General features: G+C 42.8%; 1 long non-coding RNA gene across 1 annotated transcript; it reads left to right on the top strand.

The window, feature by feature from the left end:
- Positions 1–6,698: 6,698 nt before the first annotated feature.
- LOC142244523 (uncharacterized) lies at positions 6,699–9,673 on the top strand. Its single transcript, XR_012724567.1, has 4 exons — positions 6,699–6,747; positions 7,613–7,654; positions 7,925–7,985; positions 9,300–9,673. It is a non-coding gene; the product is annotated as an uncharacterized LOC142244523 (long non-coding RNA).
- Positions 9,674–16,641: the final 6,968 nt, after the last annotated feature.

Below are 16,641 nucleotides of genomic sequence, written 5' to 3' on the forward strand. Positions count from 1 at the left end.
AGTGAGGGCAGGTGACGAAGACTGCTGAAAATCACAGCAATAATTACATACCCAATAGAAAGGGAATAAACTGACCCCAGAAGACCTATACATATCCCTACCTAGAAATGGAGGGTACCCTAGGTTTGTGGCACCCCCATTCACTGTCGGGAATCCCTACAATTCCCTAATTCACCCTGCACCCCAATGTGAAGTGCCCCAACAATTATTAGAAATAACAATAATACAGGACCAGTAATTACACCCAGACAAGTATAACCTCAACAAGTTATGCCCTTAATAATAAATAGTTACTTATCTGAAAAACGGGGTTCAGAAATTAGATACCTTGAATGGTAGTCCCTAGATACATCATTCAGAGTATCTAATTTCTGAACCCCATTTTTTCAGATAAGATGCATTATTAAAGGGAACCTGTCACCAGGTTTTTCTCTTATGGGTTATGACTCCCATCAGTGAGCCCTTTTATACAGCACTCAAGAATACTGTATATAAGAGCCTAGGCCTCTCTGTATAATGTAAAAAACAGCTTTATAATACTCACCTAGGGGGCAGTCTTGTCCAATGGGTGTCGCTGGTCTCGGTACGGTGCCTCCTCCATCTTGTGGAGCGTGCTTTCAGTCTAAGTCCCCTGGGCCCTGTCTTATCCTCACCTTTCGTCGCCTTCATCCTTTTCCACTGGTGCTTCAGTCATTCTACTCTAAAAAGTGACCTGCCGGTGACCTGGAGGGCACTCTTCAATGCATCTCTATGGGAGCCTCTTTCTGGCCTCGTTCTGGCTCTCATAGATGCCTGTGATGTAGCTTCTGACTTCCAGCTAGTGAGAAGCTATGGGCACAAGATGGCTCCGTGGACTGGTGTAGCGTCGGTAAAGTATTAAAACGTTGGAAGGTGACTATAAGACGGGGGTAGAGTGGAACCCTGTGCCTCCTTATAATACTAATTGCTTTGTGCCGCCTTTAATAATTCTCCCCATGACCCCTTATAATAATGATCACAGACCTACTTCTAATAATACAAACACTCCTGTGCATTGTTTTATTAATAATAATAATAATATTAATAATAATAATAATAATAATTCCCCCTGTGTTCTTCTTATAATGATAATATTTCCCCAGTGCGTCTTCTTATAACCCCCCTACTGTGCCTCCTTATAGTATTGCAGCACCTACACAGTTATTTGCCAATTTTCCATGGTTCCCATAGAGTATGATGCCCCCCATACAGAATGATGTTCCCACACTCCTCTGTTGAGGACAATGTGGCAGGACCGTCATACTTTTGGGCATCCTGAAGATGTCGGTACTGCTAATAGAGTTGCAATTGATGCTGCACACGCCAGGACTGGCCCATCTGGTATTTGACAGAATTACCTGATGGCCAGTCCGGCCCTGAAAGGCAGCCTCCATTATGCTATTGGTTGGTATCTGCAGGATAACAGGGATGACGGATAGAAATGCAGAACTTTTCAGAAAAGTGTATCATATAAAATGCGTAATTATAAGAATGGTAGTTTCTGAGAGTCGTTATATAGAGTCTATGTTATGTGTCTATTAGTGAGGAAGAGGAAGGAGAAGAGGACGGTGAGGAGACAGCCCACATGAGACCGGCCAGGAAGGAGACCAGAATGTAAGTAGAGAGATGGTGAGAATATCACGTACTCGCCGACATTCAACATCCGGAGACTCCAAGAAAAAGTTACCCAGAGACACATCTATAGCAGTTGTGTTCAGTCAGGTAACTTTCTCCGGAGACTTTCTAAGCATCAATTCTACTAACCAGAGCGGCATTTGTTATTTCAGGTGTCGCAGGCGGAGGGGTTTTGGGAACGCCGCTCGCCTGGGGGATCTCTGGCGCTCGGATCCGGTGCTTCTGCTTCTCGGTGGCTCGAGCACGGGGCCGGACCCAGGGACTCGAGCAGCGCCTCCTTGCCCATGAGTGAAAAGGGGAGGTTTGGTGGTGGGATGTCGGTTGTGACGCCACCCACGGGGTTGTGGTGAGGATGGGCACCACTGCTGCTGGTGACGGGGTTTCCCGGGAGCGATGGCAGAGAGCAGCTGAGGTGTTGGCCCCTCCGTGGGTAGGGGCTGTTGTCCCGGGGCCCGGTAGGAGGGAGCGTGGTACAGGGGATAGGTGCAGGTGCTGATGCGGGGAGGCAGCGTGGACGCGGGGCAGCGTTTCTGTGCAGCGCTATGCCAGGTGGCACTAGTGTACTCACTCAGGTAGTCAAGGATGAGTCTCTGGTAAACCAAACGGCTGGATGGATGGGGCCCGCAGTCGGCTGCGGTGTCTTCACTCCCCCGACGGGTTGATGGTGGCTGTCTTTCCCTGCACCTGTGTGTAAGTGTTTGACCCCTATGGATTCCCACGGGTGGTCTGCTCCCCGGCTTGTACGTGTCGGGAGAGCCCGTTTTGCCCGCAGGCGCTGGCCCTTGGATCTCTGGCCGTTGGCGGTGGCACTTATCCGGACGGGTTGGGCTGTTGCCTTCTGACAGGACTTGGTTGGGAATGAATCTCTGAGGTCCAGACCGCAATCAGGTAATTTGACTGTTATGGCGGCTTCCAAGCCTAGTCGGGGTCCGAGTACCCTGCCTTGGTGCTTGGCTTTGATCCACTCCCCGGTTCGGTACCGGTGGGCCAACGCCCGACCCTGGTCCTACGGTTCCGTAGACCTCCACCAACTACTGCAGACGGCCACCACCGTCTGCCGACTTTGCTGATGGTGCCTGGGCTTCGACACAGACACACACAGTCTCTCTCACCCCACTTCTCCACTTCAACTCTACAAAAACTCAACTAACTGCTCTTTCCCGCCTCCAGGACTGTGAACTCCTCAGTGGGTGGGACCAGCCGCCTGGCTCCGCCCCACCTGGTGTGGACATCAGACCCTGGAGGGAGGCAACAAGGGTTTTGTTTGATGGGTGTTCCTGACCAGGGAAGGGGGTGTGTGTGTATGTGATGTTATTCTGTGACCCCTGGGGTCCAGGGCGTCACACAGGCGCTTTGGAAAGTCTGTGAAGATCGCAAGAGAAAGAAGAGAGAGACTGCCGTAAGTAATCCACGACCTTCAATGGTTGAAGTCCTCAGTAATTTTTCACTGTAAGAGGTACTTTACACGCTGCGACATCGCTAGCAATTGCTAGCGATATCGAGCGCGATAGCACCCGCCCCCGTTGTATGGCCGATATGTGGTGATCGCTGCCTTAGCGAACATTATCGCTACGGCAGCGTCACACGCACATACCTGTTCAGCGACGTCGCTGTGTCTGCCGAACAATCCATCCCTCAAGGGGGAGGTGCGTTCGCCGTCACCGCGACATCACTAAGCAGCCGGCCAATAGAAGCGGAGGGGCGGAGATGAGCGGGACGTAACATCCTGCCCACCTCCTTCCTTCCTCATTGCCGGCGGCCGCAGGTAAGGTGAAGTTCCTCGTTTCTGCGGTGTCACACGTAGCGATGTGTGCTGCCGCAGGAACGACGAACAACATCGTACCTGCAGCAGCAACGATAATTGGGAATAGGGGGGCATGTCACCGATTAGCGATTTTGCACGTTTTTGCGACGATTCAAAATCGCTCATAGGTGTCACACGCAACGGCATCGCTAACGCGGCCGGATGTGCGTCACAAATTCTGTGACCCCCAACGACATCGCTTTAGTGATGTCGTAGCGTGTAAAGCGGCCTTAAAGCCGGCTTTACATACTACAATATATCTTACGATGTGTCGGCGGGGTCACGTCGTAATTGACGCACATCCGGCATCGTAAGGTACATTGTAGTGTGTGACAGGTACGTGCGATTGCGATTGAACGAAAATACGTTCATCGCATACACGTCGTTCATTCCTCATGAATTGAATGTGTGGTTGTGCAATGTTCCCGAGGCAGCACATATCGCAGTGTGTGACACCCCGGGAACATTGAACAGATCTTACCTGCGTCTCGCGGCTCCAGCCGCCAATGCGGAAGGAAGGAGGTGGGCGGGATGTTTATAGCTGCTCCCCTGAGTTACACTAATTGTCATAGCATTTATTAACGAGACGCTCTATATACATGGGGCTTTCTGTAAGTGTCACTGGCTCTAACAAAAGCTACATTTTCATATAGGCCAACGAGAGAAGTAAAGGAAGCCTGGTCGAGCACGGAGTCCATCAGGTAAGTCACTAGGACTGTCACTTCATTTACTGATGCATTTTTTATGCTTTTTCCCCATTATTTGATGTTTTTTTTGTGCAGATGTGAAGCCGCTTTTTTAAGTGTTTTATAGTACACAAAAGCTTTGATTCTGCAATAAAAAGTAACTGCAATTTTTTCCATGCATTTTAGGCTCCATATTGAAGCCTCTAGAGAAAAAAGCACCAAAATCGCACAGTTCAGCGGCGTCTTTAGACGGACACTGGGTGAGGTTTGCAGCATTTATGCTACATGTGAACACGGCCTAAATGTCCAAGCAAAATGGATGTGATTTCATGAATTCTCCCCTGAATGTTCATCAAAAGACGCCGCTGAACTGTGCGGTTTTGGTGCTTATTTTCTCTATAAGCTTCTAGATGGAGCCTGAAAAAAGCAGGTAAAATAAAAAAACGCGGAGCGGCGCTGATCTGTCCACTATTCACAATACAAGAGGCCGCGTACTTGGGCTCAGCAGCGCCACCTGCTGGAGCTGTGCAGAACTGTGCGCTGTCCTATAGAATTCTAAATTCCTCAGAAAAATTTCTCCTGCTCATGAATGGTGGATTTATCTCCACTAGGGTGGGTTCACAGTACTCAATTAAGGCATATTTCTCGTTATGTTTTTCCAAAATCACAGCAAAGACCATTACAATAAACGCATCATAATTGCAATGTGTGTACACGCGCTAACCCTCTCTTATAATGGATTATGTTTTTTAGTGCTGAGGAGACAGAAGATATAGAAGAAACACAAGAGAAGATCACCATCAAAGACATTAGCAAGGAAAACATCAAGGAGGAAAATATCAGGGAGGATAAAATCAAGGAGGATAACATCAGAGAGGATAAAATCAAGGAGGATAACATCAGGAAGGATAACATCAAGGAGGATAACATCAAGGAGGATAACATCAGGGAGGATAAAATCAAGGAGGATAACATCAGGGAGGATAAAATCAAGGAGGATAACATCAGGGAGGATAAAATCAAGGAGGATAAAATCAAGGAGGATAAAATCAAGGAGGATAACATCAGGGAAGATAACATCAAGGAAGATAACATCAAGGAAGATAACATCAAGGAGGATAACATCAGGGAAGATAACATCAAGGAAGATAACATCAGGGAAGATAACATCAAGGACAACAACATCAGACTGTAAGTAAAGAGATAGTGAGATATACAGTATAGGGTGTATACAGATGTGGATGTGTAATGCACTGCATTTTTTATCTGTGTAAGCCCCCTTTAGTTACACTAATTGTCATAGCATTTATTAACGAGACGCTCTATATACATGGGGCTTTCTGTAAGTGTCACTGGCTCTAACAAACGCTACATTTCCATATAGGCCAAGAGAAGTAAAGGAAGCCTGGCCGAGCACAGAGTCCATCAGGTAAGTCACTAGAACGGTCTTTGCATTTATTGCTGCATTTTTTATGCTTTTCCTCCTTATTTGATGTGTTTTAGGTGCAGATGTGAAGCCGCGTTTTTAACTGTTTTTATAGTACAGAAAAGCTTTGATTCTGCAGTAAAAAAGTAACTGCAGTTTTTTCCATGCCTTTTAGGTTCCACATTGAAGCCTCTAGAGAAAAAAACACCAAAACCGCACAGTTCAGCGGCGTCTTTAGACGGACCCTGGGTGAGGTTTTAATTGAATCACATCCACTTATTCTTGGACGGCTAAACAAAGCAGAATTTTTGTGCAAAAAAGCAAGCAGGAAAAAACGCAGCATTTATGTTACATGTGATCACGGCCTAAATGTCCAAGCAAAGTGGATGTGATTTCATGAATTCCGCGCGCGAATGTTCGTCTAAACCTATACGGTCATGTAGGTCATAAGAAGCTGAATAAAATGATACCGTAATATCTGCGATCTGATGTCTTATTCTAACAATAATAATAATTTTTCTTTCTATAGCGCCATCATAGTCCACAGCACTTTACATTTCAATCTTATTCCAGAGAAAGCCACGTTTGCTTAATATGTAAATAAGCTCTTAAGATCTTTGGGTTGGACATAGATCTCCCAGAGACTCTACCTGCAGAGCTTAATTTAAATAAAATGCGGTGTTACTGGTGTGAGACATGTAATGACTGAAAGTCTGCTTTCCTAAGATACATGTCTCACACTGGTAGCTCCTCCTTTTATTGAAAATAAGCTCTGGATAGAGATCTGTGTCCAGCCCATAGATATTAACAGCTTATTGACATATTAAGAGAAATGTGGACTTCTCTGGAATAAGATATTGGATCGCAGATATCAAGGTATAATTTTTTTCAGCTTCCTATGATGTACTTGCCCATATAGATGACTTAGGAGGCTTGATTCAACTGATAATTTCCCTTTAACTCATTGCATCTATTTAGGGGACACACCATATAGATGATATTTTCTGATATTTTAAGTATCTGTGTTTCAAATCACTGTATATATTGTCATATACTTATCAGAATGGTAATGTGAAGTGTCTAAATGTCAATTTGTCTGGTTTTTTTTTAAGACACAAATGTAAATGGTGGATACCTAAATGCTTGAGGAGAAAGAACAGGAGCAACATCAGAGACAGGTAAGTATTTGAACCCCTTTTCCCAGAGGATGTGTCCTTATGTCCTAACTGCTTTCTTCCAGATGCAAAATTGTGCAATGGTTTTTCCCAGTAGTTACAAGGCCGAAGATCTGTCCTCATGCAGCGAATGTGAAAGTGCTATTTATACAATGAGTTATTACCATAATTTTCATAATATATACTGTATGAGACCTCGCATTGTACTCCTAAATACAGTATGAGCCCCTACATAGCTCATCTATAGAGTATGAGCCCCCACACAGTGTCCTATATACATTATGAACCCCCACATAGACTGCTATATACAGTATGAGCCCCCAAATACCTCTACTAGATAGAGTATGAGCCCCAATATAGCCCCAACATAGCCCTCCTATATACAGTATGAGCACCCACATAGCTCTTCAATCTACAATTACACATGTTATATATATATATATATATATATGAGTATATATAAGGAAAACATATACTCCCCTTGCTCCCGTTTCCCCGCTGCTGCGCTCTGCTTTGGTCTCTGGTGCACTGACTCTCTGCACAGTCGGCACAGTGATGTGATATCATCGCCTTTGCTGTCTCAATTGCACTTGGTGATTGGTGGAAGAAGGAGCCGTTGGCTTTGTCCTCCAATGTATTCAGCACTATCTGCATCCTGGGGATGAAGTGAGCGGTGACACTGGGACGTCGGCGGTGGAGAGAATGGTGCCGGCCGCACTTTACCCAGGTCTAATCTATATCATGTGGCGATGTATATGAGACACGTCAGACATTCTGCTCATTGTCTGTGTCGCTATAGGACTAGGATTTGTTCCTCATTATTATTTTACTTACTATTTACTTGTTATAATTTCTTCTATTTCTCCAGCAGCAAAAAGGACAGCAAAGAGACAGAGAGCCGTCCACAAAAGTAAGGAAACGTTTCCCCCATTGTTGTAAATAACATTTTGTTAGACTGAGGCTCATAATATAATTAGATATATTTGTGGCTTCCCATTATTTCTCTATACTATATTATAAATCTTTAATGGAAGAGACCAATATTTCACTGTCTATCTATTCGCCCCATAGTGAGAGAAAAGCATTTCCCTTTTCAGTTCCCGACTTCTAATCTCACTATCTCTCCCGTCCTTCCTTTTCCATCTAAACACTTTTTACCAATTGTTTGTCTTCCTTTTAGGCTCTTCAGATTATTTTCGTGCTGCATCAGCAAAACAGTGACAGAATAAAAAAGAAAAAACGTAAGTAGTTTTCAAAATATTTATTGAAAGATTTTAAGATTTACAAGTTCTTTTCAGTATCATCTTATCAATATGTAGTATAAGCCCCTCCTGTATACAGCATGAGTCCCCACATAGCTCCTATACACAGTATGAGCCCTCACATAGCCCCTATATCAGTATGATCCCTTACATAGCCCCTATATACAGTATGAGTCCGCCCATTGCTCCATTACACAGTATGAGCCCTCCCATAATCCCCTATATACAGCATAAGCCCCACATATCCCCTTAAACTCAGTATGAGCCCTCACATAGCCCCCTGTATACAGCTTGAGTCCCCACATAGCCTCCTATACACAGTATGAGCCCTCACATAGTCCCTTATATATCAAAAGCCCCACATATCTCTTTATACACAGTATGAGATCTCACACATCCCCCTATATACAGCTTGAGTCCACACATAGCCTCCTATACATAGTGTAAGCCCTCACATAGCTCGTACATAGGTCCCTATGTACAGTATAAGACCCTGCTTAGCTCCCTATATACAAGCACACATCCCATACACAAACTAATAAAAAAAAAAACACAACACCTAATCACCTCGCTCTGCTCTGGTCCCCGGGGTCCTCTTCTGCTTGTGGCTGGTGCAGACATGTTTGTGCTGATGCGATGATGTCACTGTATTGGTGCCAGCACAACCCCAGGAGAACTCCGCATCTGGAAATGTGCACCACCAAAGGCAGCAGAGAAAGCATTATAACGGAGGCGTTCTGGACATGGGCTCCCCACAGAAGCCAGATTGCCCTAAAAAAATTCTGCCTAAGTGTATACACACACACACACACACACACACACGCGCGCACACACACGCGCGCACACGCACAGATACATTGCTTACAGGTCTTTAACTGACTATTGCTCCCTGGTGTTTCCATCTTACTCTATGTCCAGTGTCTTGACTATACAGACTCAGCTCTTTTGATTTGCACTTTCCTCATATTTCTGGTGATATTATTTGTGTGCACTTTGTAAAGTTCCCTTATAGAGTGGACCCCTCTGCAGTATTTTATGAATTTTGTATGTAACTTTTATGATCTACTACATTTATTTTTTTCTTACTCTATTACATTTTGCACTTTGCCTTTTTGTGCGTTTTGTACTTATTTTTTTTTCACTGAGCCATAATTATTTCTCAGGCTTAGGATTACTGACACAATCGATTACAAACACTACTGTAATACATATCTTTTATTTTTTGTATTGTTTAATGAGTCATTACTATATGCACTGTGACTATTAATTGGTTTTCATGTGTGTTCTTCGCAGATCTTTCAGCTGTAGTTATCATGGAGTCTAACTACAATAAGTATACCAGAGGATTAATAATTGTCTAACGATAAAAGGAAGACAATGGTTCAGTTGGGAAAGCCGGGATAACTGTATAACATTAAAAGGAGCCCCAATAAGATAATTGATCCCCTAGACAATTGGGAATCCATTTAGAGGCTATATTCCTTTGTGGATTGTGGGAAGTGCGTATAAGGATGGTAATATCGGGGTGTTGGGTACAATTAAAAGAAATTCTTCTTTTGAGATGATGAGATGATCTGTAGCATCGATGAGCAGAGATGTCAATGAGTCAGGGTGGGCACGTGTAGGGTCATTACATAAAATCTTGTATGTTTCCTCAGGATTTAGTAACACATATATATGGAAGTTTGAGGATCCAGTATTACAATTTTATCATCCTTATCAGAGAGTTTTATGATAATCTCCTGGTTATTCTCAAGATCATCCAAATTATAGACCTCTTCCCTGGGAGATTACAGTGAAATATCTCCATTTTTTTTAATCTTTTTATTTTTACTTGAGATGAGCTGACTATCTGTAGCATCGATGAGCCGAGATGTCAATGAGTCAGGGTAGGCACGGGTGGGGTCATTACATAAAATCTTGTATGTTTCCTCAGGATTTAGTAACACATAGATGTGGAAGTTTCACGATCCAGTAATACTATATTACCACCCTTATCAGAGGGTTTAATGATAATCTCCTGGTTATTCTCAAGATGCTCCAAAATACAGACTTCTTCCCTGGGGAGGTTACACAGTGAGGGATCTCCATTTTTGTTAATCTATTTGTTTTTACCCTGTTTGATTTTGAGAACGATATCCACAGAGTTTAAATCCCCATGTGGTGGCATTTTAGTACACTTGGCCTTGAGATTAGTGAAATGGTCAAGGCCTCATGTCATTACACCCTCTGTAATTAGGTTGGTGAGGGTATGGATATCTTCAATGTCCTCCAAGGAGACACTTAGTTACTGATACTGTTCTCTATCATGGCTCTTATAAAATTCGTGCCATTTTAATTTCCTACAGAAGAGGTTGAGATCCTGTAACATGGCCCAAGACGATAGTCATGGGAGAAGGCTTCATTCTCCATGCCTGGGCGCGCCACAGAAAATTGAATGTTTGGGTTGTGACTGTGTTGCAGTGCCTGGGGATTAGAGCCAGTCCAGTGTGTTGCACTTAGAACAGTACCGTCCCGTTTCTGCCATTCAATGAGGAAGTCAGTGAGTCTTGCAGGGCAGGGGCCATAGTGTTCCAACGTCACATCTGGTGATGACGTGATGATGTGGATGTGAGGTATTTGGATGGCAGTGGATGGCAAATGGAAGAGTGCATGAGCGGCATCAATGTGCATGTCTAGGAGAGAGGCAGAAATAATTAGATGTAAAGGCAAAGAAGTGGAAGCAGGAGGAAAGGATGAAGGGTAGAGGAAATGTTAGAGAAAATACAAGAAAGTATCACTATGTACTGCAAGTAGATAAAGGGAGAAGAAAAAATGAATCAAAAGAAGAATAGAATAAAAAAAATAAAGAAAAAATAAAGAAAATATAAAAAACAAAAATAAAATGTAAATAAAACAAAAAAGAAGAAAAATAAAATAAAAAAGAAATAGAATAAAGAAAAATAAAGATAAAAACAATAAATAAAGTAAAAACAAGAAGAAAAAAAGAAAAGAAAAAGAAAAATACAATATAGACAAAAATAACAGGCGAAAAAGGAAGGAAAAAACAAAATGTCTTCTACCAATACTTGATTGACGTGATCCCACAGCCTATTACGTGCGGTACTAAATATAAGAGAGAAAATTATGAGTAATCTAAAAATAAACCAGACAGAGAACATGGAACTAAATATTAAGTATAACTAGAAATGTCAAAATCTCTGTTTTGGCCTTTAGGTTCCAAAGTTTGAAGGGTGAAGATCCAAAAAGGATTCCCTTTTCTTGAGAAGGGTAACCCTGTTACCACCCCGTCTGTACTGGGATATCTGTTCTAGCACTTGGAATTTAAGCTGTGAAAGTCTGTGTCCCTTTTGATGGAAGTGGAATGATAGTGGGAGAGACATTTTCTCACAATGAATAGTGGACTTGTGCTGTGAGATCCTGTCCCTTACTTGTTTCGTGGTCTTGCCTATATACAGCAATCTGCAGGGGCATTTGATTACATACACTACAAAAGAGGAGTCACAAGTAAAGAACCCATTGATGGGATTACTCTGCCCTGTTTGGGGATGGTAAACCTTGTTTTCTTTAAGGACATTGCTGCACTATAGGCAATTGAGGCATGGGAATGTCCATCTTTTAGGGAATAAATGTGATTGGGTCAATCTTGAAGCCAAGGGACCCTTAGGGTACACTAGTGAAAGAATCTCCCCCCTACCCCTTTTTTCTATCAGCCCCATACATTTGTTTACGCTTTAGGTTAATGTCCACTATGACCCACTAGATAATTTATGTATATTGGGACATCACTTTTTGTGGATTTTAATTGTAACTGATAAAGAAAATCTTTAACTGGGGGTTGCTTTTAATGTTATCACAGTTATCATAGACTATAAAGCTAGAATTTGATCTTGGCTTTCCCAACTGAACCAGGAAAAAGGTGCTTCTTAATTCAGAAGACTCATATAATGGTGCCTTACCCTCATCGTTTCCAACCCTATGAAAAATAAAATCATCTGGATCAGGAAAGAGAATACATATTTCAAGAATGGAGTCAAGAGCAATCTTTCACCAAAGTCTTCTAAAGCTCTTCCAGTAGACGCTTAAAGGATCCAGAGACCAGGAGAGGTTATCACCGTACAATCTTTTGGAGGCTCGGTTCAGTGCCCAGTGCACAGACGAATGGCCAAAAATCCATATACTGACACCTGAAAAAAAAAATAAGAAAAGGAAATAATTGACAAACATAAAACTCCTGTCTGATGTAAAGCTTATTCTGCTTAGAAGACAATCTACCATTCTGCCCTTACAAGATAAGAAATCCAACCATCCCCACCGGTGGCTGTTGCAGCTTCAACGAGGAAAGAAAGTGAAGAAAATCACCAATCAACCCGAGACTCTTTATATGTTGTGAAAGAACCATTCTGTATTGAAACATTATCAAGGGGCACAAATCACTATAAATCAATAAGTGATACTGATCCGACAGCCTGGTACCCAGGAAACTAGAAAGCAACTTACCAAGGATGTGTTACTGTCAACCACCCGCCTACATGGTCCTACCCTCTTAATCGCACATCATGAACATCCGTCACTGCATAGAAGAATTCACTCAGTGGCAAAAGATCACGAATTATCTTTGACGCTCCAGAAACGTCTCGGTGTTTTACAATATAAGCCTATTGTAGAAAATATCAAAATATTTATTCTGTATCAATAAATTATTTTTTATGATTATGCATCTTTATCTTTTCCTGTTATCTCCCATTTATTGGCGTCTTTGGCAGAGACGATTTCCGTGCTCCAGACCCAATCAAGGTAGCATGTGGTGAACTGGACTTACCTCTTTCCTTTCACCAATTATGTTGATATAAACTTAACTAAAGAAGGCAAGATTGGACCTCTCCTGCCAGGACAATTATTCCCTTTCTTGTAGCATTTTATTATTAATTTAATGACAAAAAAAATTAAAATGAAAGACCTGCATAAAATTTCATTACAGAATAATATGCCAAATGCTCTTTAAGCCCTTCACCCCTTCCGTTTTGGTTTTTTTTTTTTGCTCTCCTTCTTCCAAGAGCCGTAACGTTTTTATTTTTCAGTCAATTTTGACATGTAAGGGCTTATTTTTTGCAGGATGAGTTGTACTTTTAAACAAAACCATGAGTTTTACCATCTAGTGTACTGGAAAACGACAAAAAAAATCCAAGTGAGTAAAAATTGCAAAAAAAATATGATCACACAATTGTTTTTGGGATATTTTATTCACCGTGTTCACTATATGGTAAAACTGATGTGTGGGTGTGATACCTCAGGTTGGTTTGAGTTTGAAGACAGCAAACATGTATAGGTTTACTTCTATCTAAGGGGTTATAAAAAATTCACAAGTTTCTCCAAAAAAAGTGGCGACATTTTTTGCGCCATTTCCTGAAACCCGTATAGCGTTCTTTTTTTTTTGCATGTCGAGATGACATTTTTAATGGTACCATTTATGCGTAGATGCTATCTTTTGATCACTTGTTATTGCATTTTGCAAAAAATTAGCGGCGACCAAAAAATGTAATTTTAGCATTTGGAATTTTTTGCCGCTACGCCGTTTACCGATTAGATAAATTGATTTTATATCTTGATAGATTGGGCATTTTTGAAGGTGGCAATGTTAAATATATGTATATTTTTTATTTTTTTAACCCTTTAATTTTCAATGGGGCAAATGGGGAGGTGATTTAAACTTTTAGTTTTTTTTTATTTTAATTTTTTTAAACTTTTTTGAACTTTTTTTTTTTCATTTTACTAGTCCTCCCAGCTTGTTCACTTCTGTAGATCAGTGCTGCACAGCTGAGATCTGCTGAAATGCAGCTCTCTTCTTACACATGGCACACTGCCGGGTGTAAGAGGAAGTGACTCATGAGAGCTACAAGAGTCATCACATGACTACCCTACGCTCACCTACTGTATCATCACCTATCCCTTGTAGACTGTGAGCCCTCGCGGGCAGGGACCTCTCTCCTCCTGTACCAGTCTGTGCCTTGTATTGTTTATGGTTATTGTACTTGTCCCTATTATGTACACCCCTTTCACATGTAAAGCGCCATGGAATTGATGGCGCTATAATAATAAATAATAATAATAATAATAATAATAATGATCCATCACATGGCAACCATTGGCTTCACGTGACCTCGTCACGTGACGTCCAATGGTAAACAACCATGTTTACCGCGACCGGCAATTACACCGCACTGTGACATTTTCACAGCGCAATCTAAGTGGTTAACAGAAGCGGGTGGATCGTGAATCCACTCGTGCCTGGTAGGCACACATGTCAGCTATTCAAATCAGCTGAGATAGAGTATGTAAGGATCGTTGCCGGCTGCCCATGGCAGCCGGCGGGGATTACACTGACACGATCCATGACGTACTCAATACGTCATGTGACATGAAAAGGTTAAACAGCTGTAAGCAAAAAGGCAGAGCATAGTGTTCTGTACTACAAAAAAGGTGATCAGCCCTTATTTTTCATAAAAAGGCACCACTTTCTTCATGCTGCAACATATCCTGACCAGGTGAACGTGACAACAGATCTTTGTAAATAGACCATGTCTAAGATTAGTTCATGCCTCAGAGCTGCCCTCGGCTCCCCTTCTCTTACCTGTTGTCCTCTGGCACAAGCTCCTGAAATCTCTGGAACTGAAAACAGGAAAGAGAATAAGCAATGGATGTAGAGCATTGAGGTATCTGCTTCGCCTCTAACCAAATATTCAACTTTAAACACAATAGCAGCAGATGCCACCGCAAATTATACAACCAAACCTGACTTGGAGGAGGGACAACAAAAATCAATGCACAGTGCATGTCAGCTTTCACCATCAGTGCACCCACTGCTTCCTCTTGCACTTTGCCCTGTTGCTGAAGTTTTCAGGCCGGTCACAGGAAGTGATGCTAAGTTCCACCATCCAAGAACCGGAAGTGACTCCGCTCTGTACATCCCACCTACCAGACGACCGCCTGCACACAGCAGAGCTGGAGTAGCAGGTAAGACATTTCTTAGTCACATGTGAAAACTATCTTGATGGTGGGCTTTGACTGACAGATGGTTCCTCAATCGCGATGCTTTGCCCTGTAGGGAAGTCCAGAGCACCGATGACTGCACCGATGACTGCACCGCTGACTGCACCGATGACTGCACCGCTGATCTGGATTTTTTTTCTCATCTGGGTCAGAAAAGTTAAATTATACATTTAACCAGGGGCAAATTAACTGTAGCCAGGACGCTAGGCAGTTTTTGAAGGTGTGCCCCCCCCCCCCAGCACCCGATGTATAAAATGTCACATGATTCCCTTCATAGAATCATGTGATTACCACACAGGTGATCTGGTGCACATCTGCAGATGCAAATTGGTAGAGAAAGAATACACTGTGTGCAGAATTATTAGGCAAGTTGTATTTTAGAGGATTTTTTGTTTTATTATTGATCAACAACGATGTTCTCAATCAACCCAAAAGACTCATAAATATCAAAGCTTAATATTTTTGGAAGTTGGAGTGGGATTTTTTTGGATTTGGCTATCTTAGGAGAATATCTGTTTTGCAGGTAAGTATTACTGTGCAGAATTATTAGGCAACTTAACAAAAACCAAATATATTCCCATCTCACTTGTTTATTTTCACCAGGTAAACCAATATACCGTATTTTTCGGACTATAAGATGCACCCTGGTTTTAGAGGAGGAAAATAGGAAAATAAAATTTTAAGCAAAAAATGTAGTCATGACACACTTATGGGGCGAGGATCTGCTGCTGACACTGTTATGGGGGTAATCTCCCCAAATTCTCTAACTCACGTACCCCATCCTGGTAATGATCCTCCTGCCTTATATATATATGTCCCTCATCCTGATATAGCCCACATCCTGCTATATACTGCCATCCTGCTATATACTGCCATCCTGGTATGTGCTCCCATCCTGCTATATAACCCATCCTGGCATATGGCCGCATCCTGCTATATACCCCATTCTGGCATATGGCCGTATCCTGCTATATACCCCATCTTGGTGTATGGCCGCATCCTGCTATATACCCCCATCCTGCTATATACCCCCATCCTGCTATCTACCCCCATTCTGGTATGTGCTCCCATCCTGCTATATACCCCCACGCTGCCTCATACTCCCATCCTGGTATATACCCCATCCTGCTATATACCCCCATCTCGTATGTTCTCCCATCCTGCTATATATCTCCACCTTGCCATATACCCTCATCCTGCTATATACCCCCATCCTGCTATATGCTGTCATCCTGCTATATACACCCACCCTGCTATATACTCCCATCCTGCTCATAATATAACCCCATCCTGCTATATGCCGTCATCCTGCTATATACCCCTATCCTGCTATATGGCCGCATCCTGGGGCACACAAAAAAAAATAAACATTTATTCTCACCTTTCCTCAATCCCTGCAGCATCGCTCCTCCTCCCATCAGTGCCAGCAGCAGCGCCGCTTACCTGTGTGCAGCCAGCCACGCTCCCTGCAGCATTGCGATGTCCTCCTGCCTGTGCCGGCCGCGACTGCGTGTGGACACGTGCACACAGCGATGACGTCCTCACTGTGAGCACCGCTAGTCTCCACACACAGCCACGGCCGGCA

The sequence above is a fragment of the Anomaloglossus baeobatrachus genome, chromosome 6, assembly GCF_048569485.1.
Source record: "Anomaloglossus baeobatrachus isolate aAnoBae1 chromosome 6, aAnoBae1.hap1, whole genome shotgun sequence".
Lineage (NCBI taxonomy): Eukaryota > Metazoa > Chordata > Amphibia > Anura > Aromobatidae > Anomaloglossus > Anomaloglossus baeobatrachus.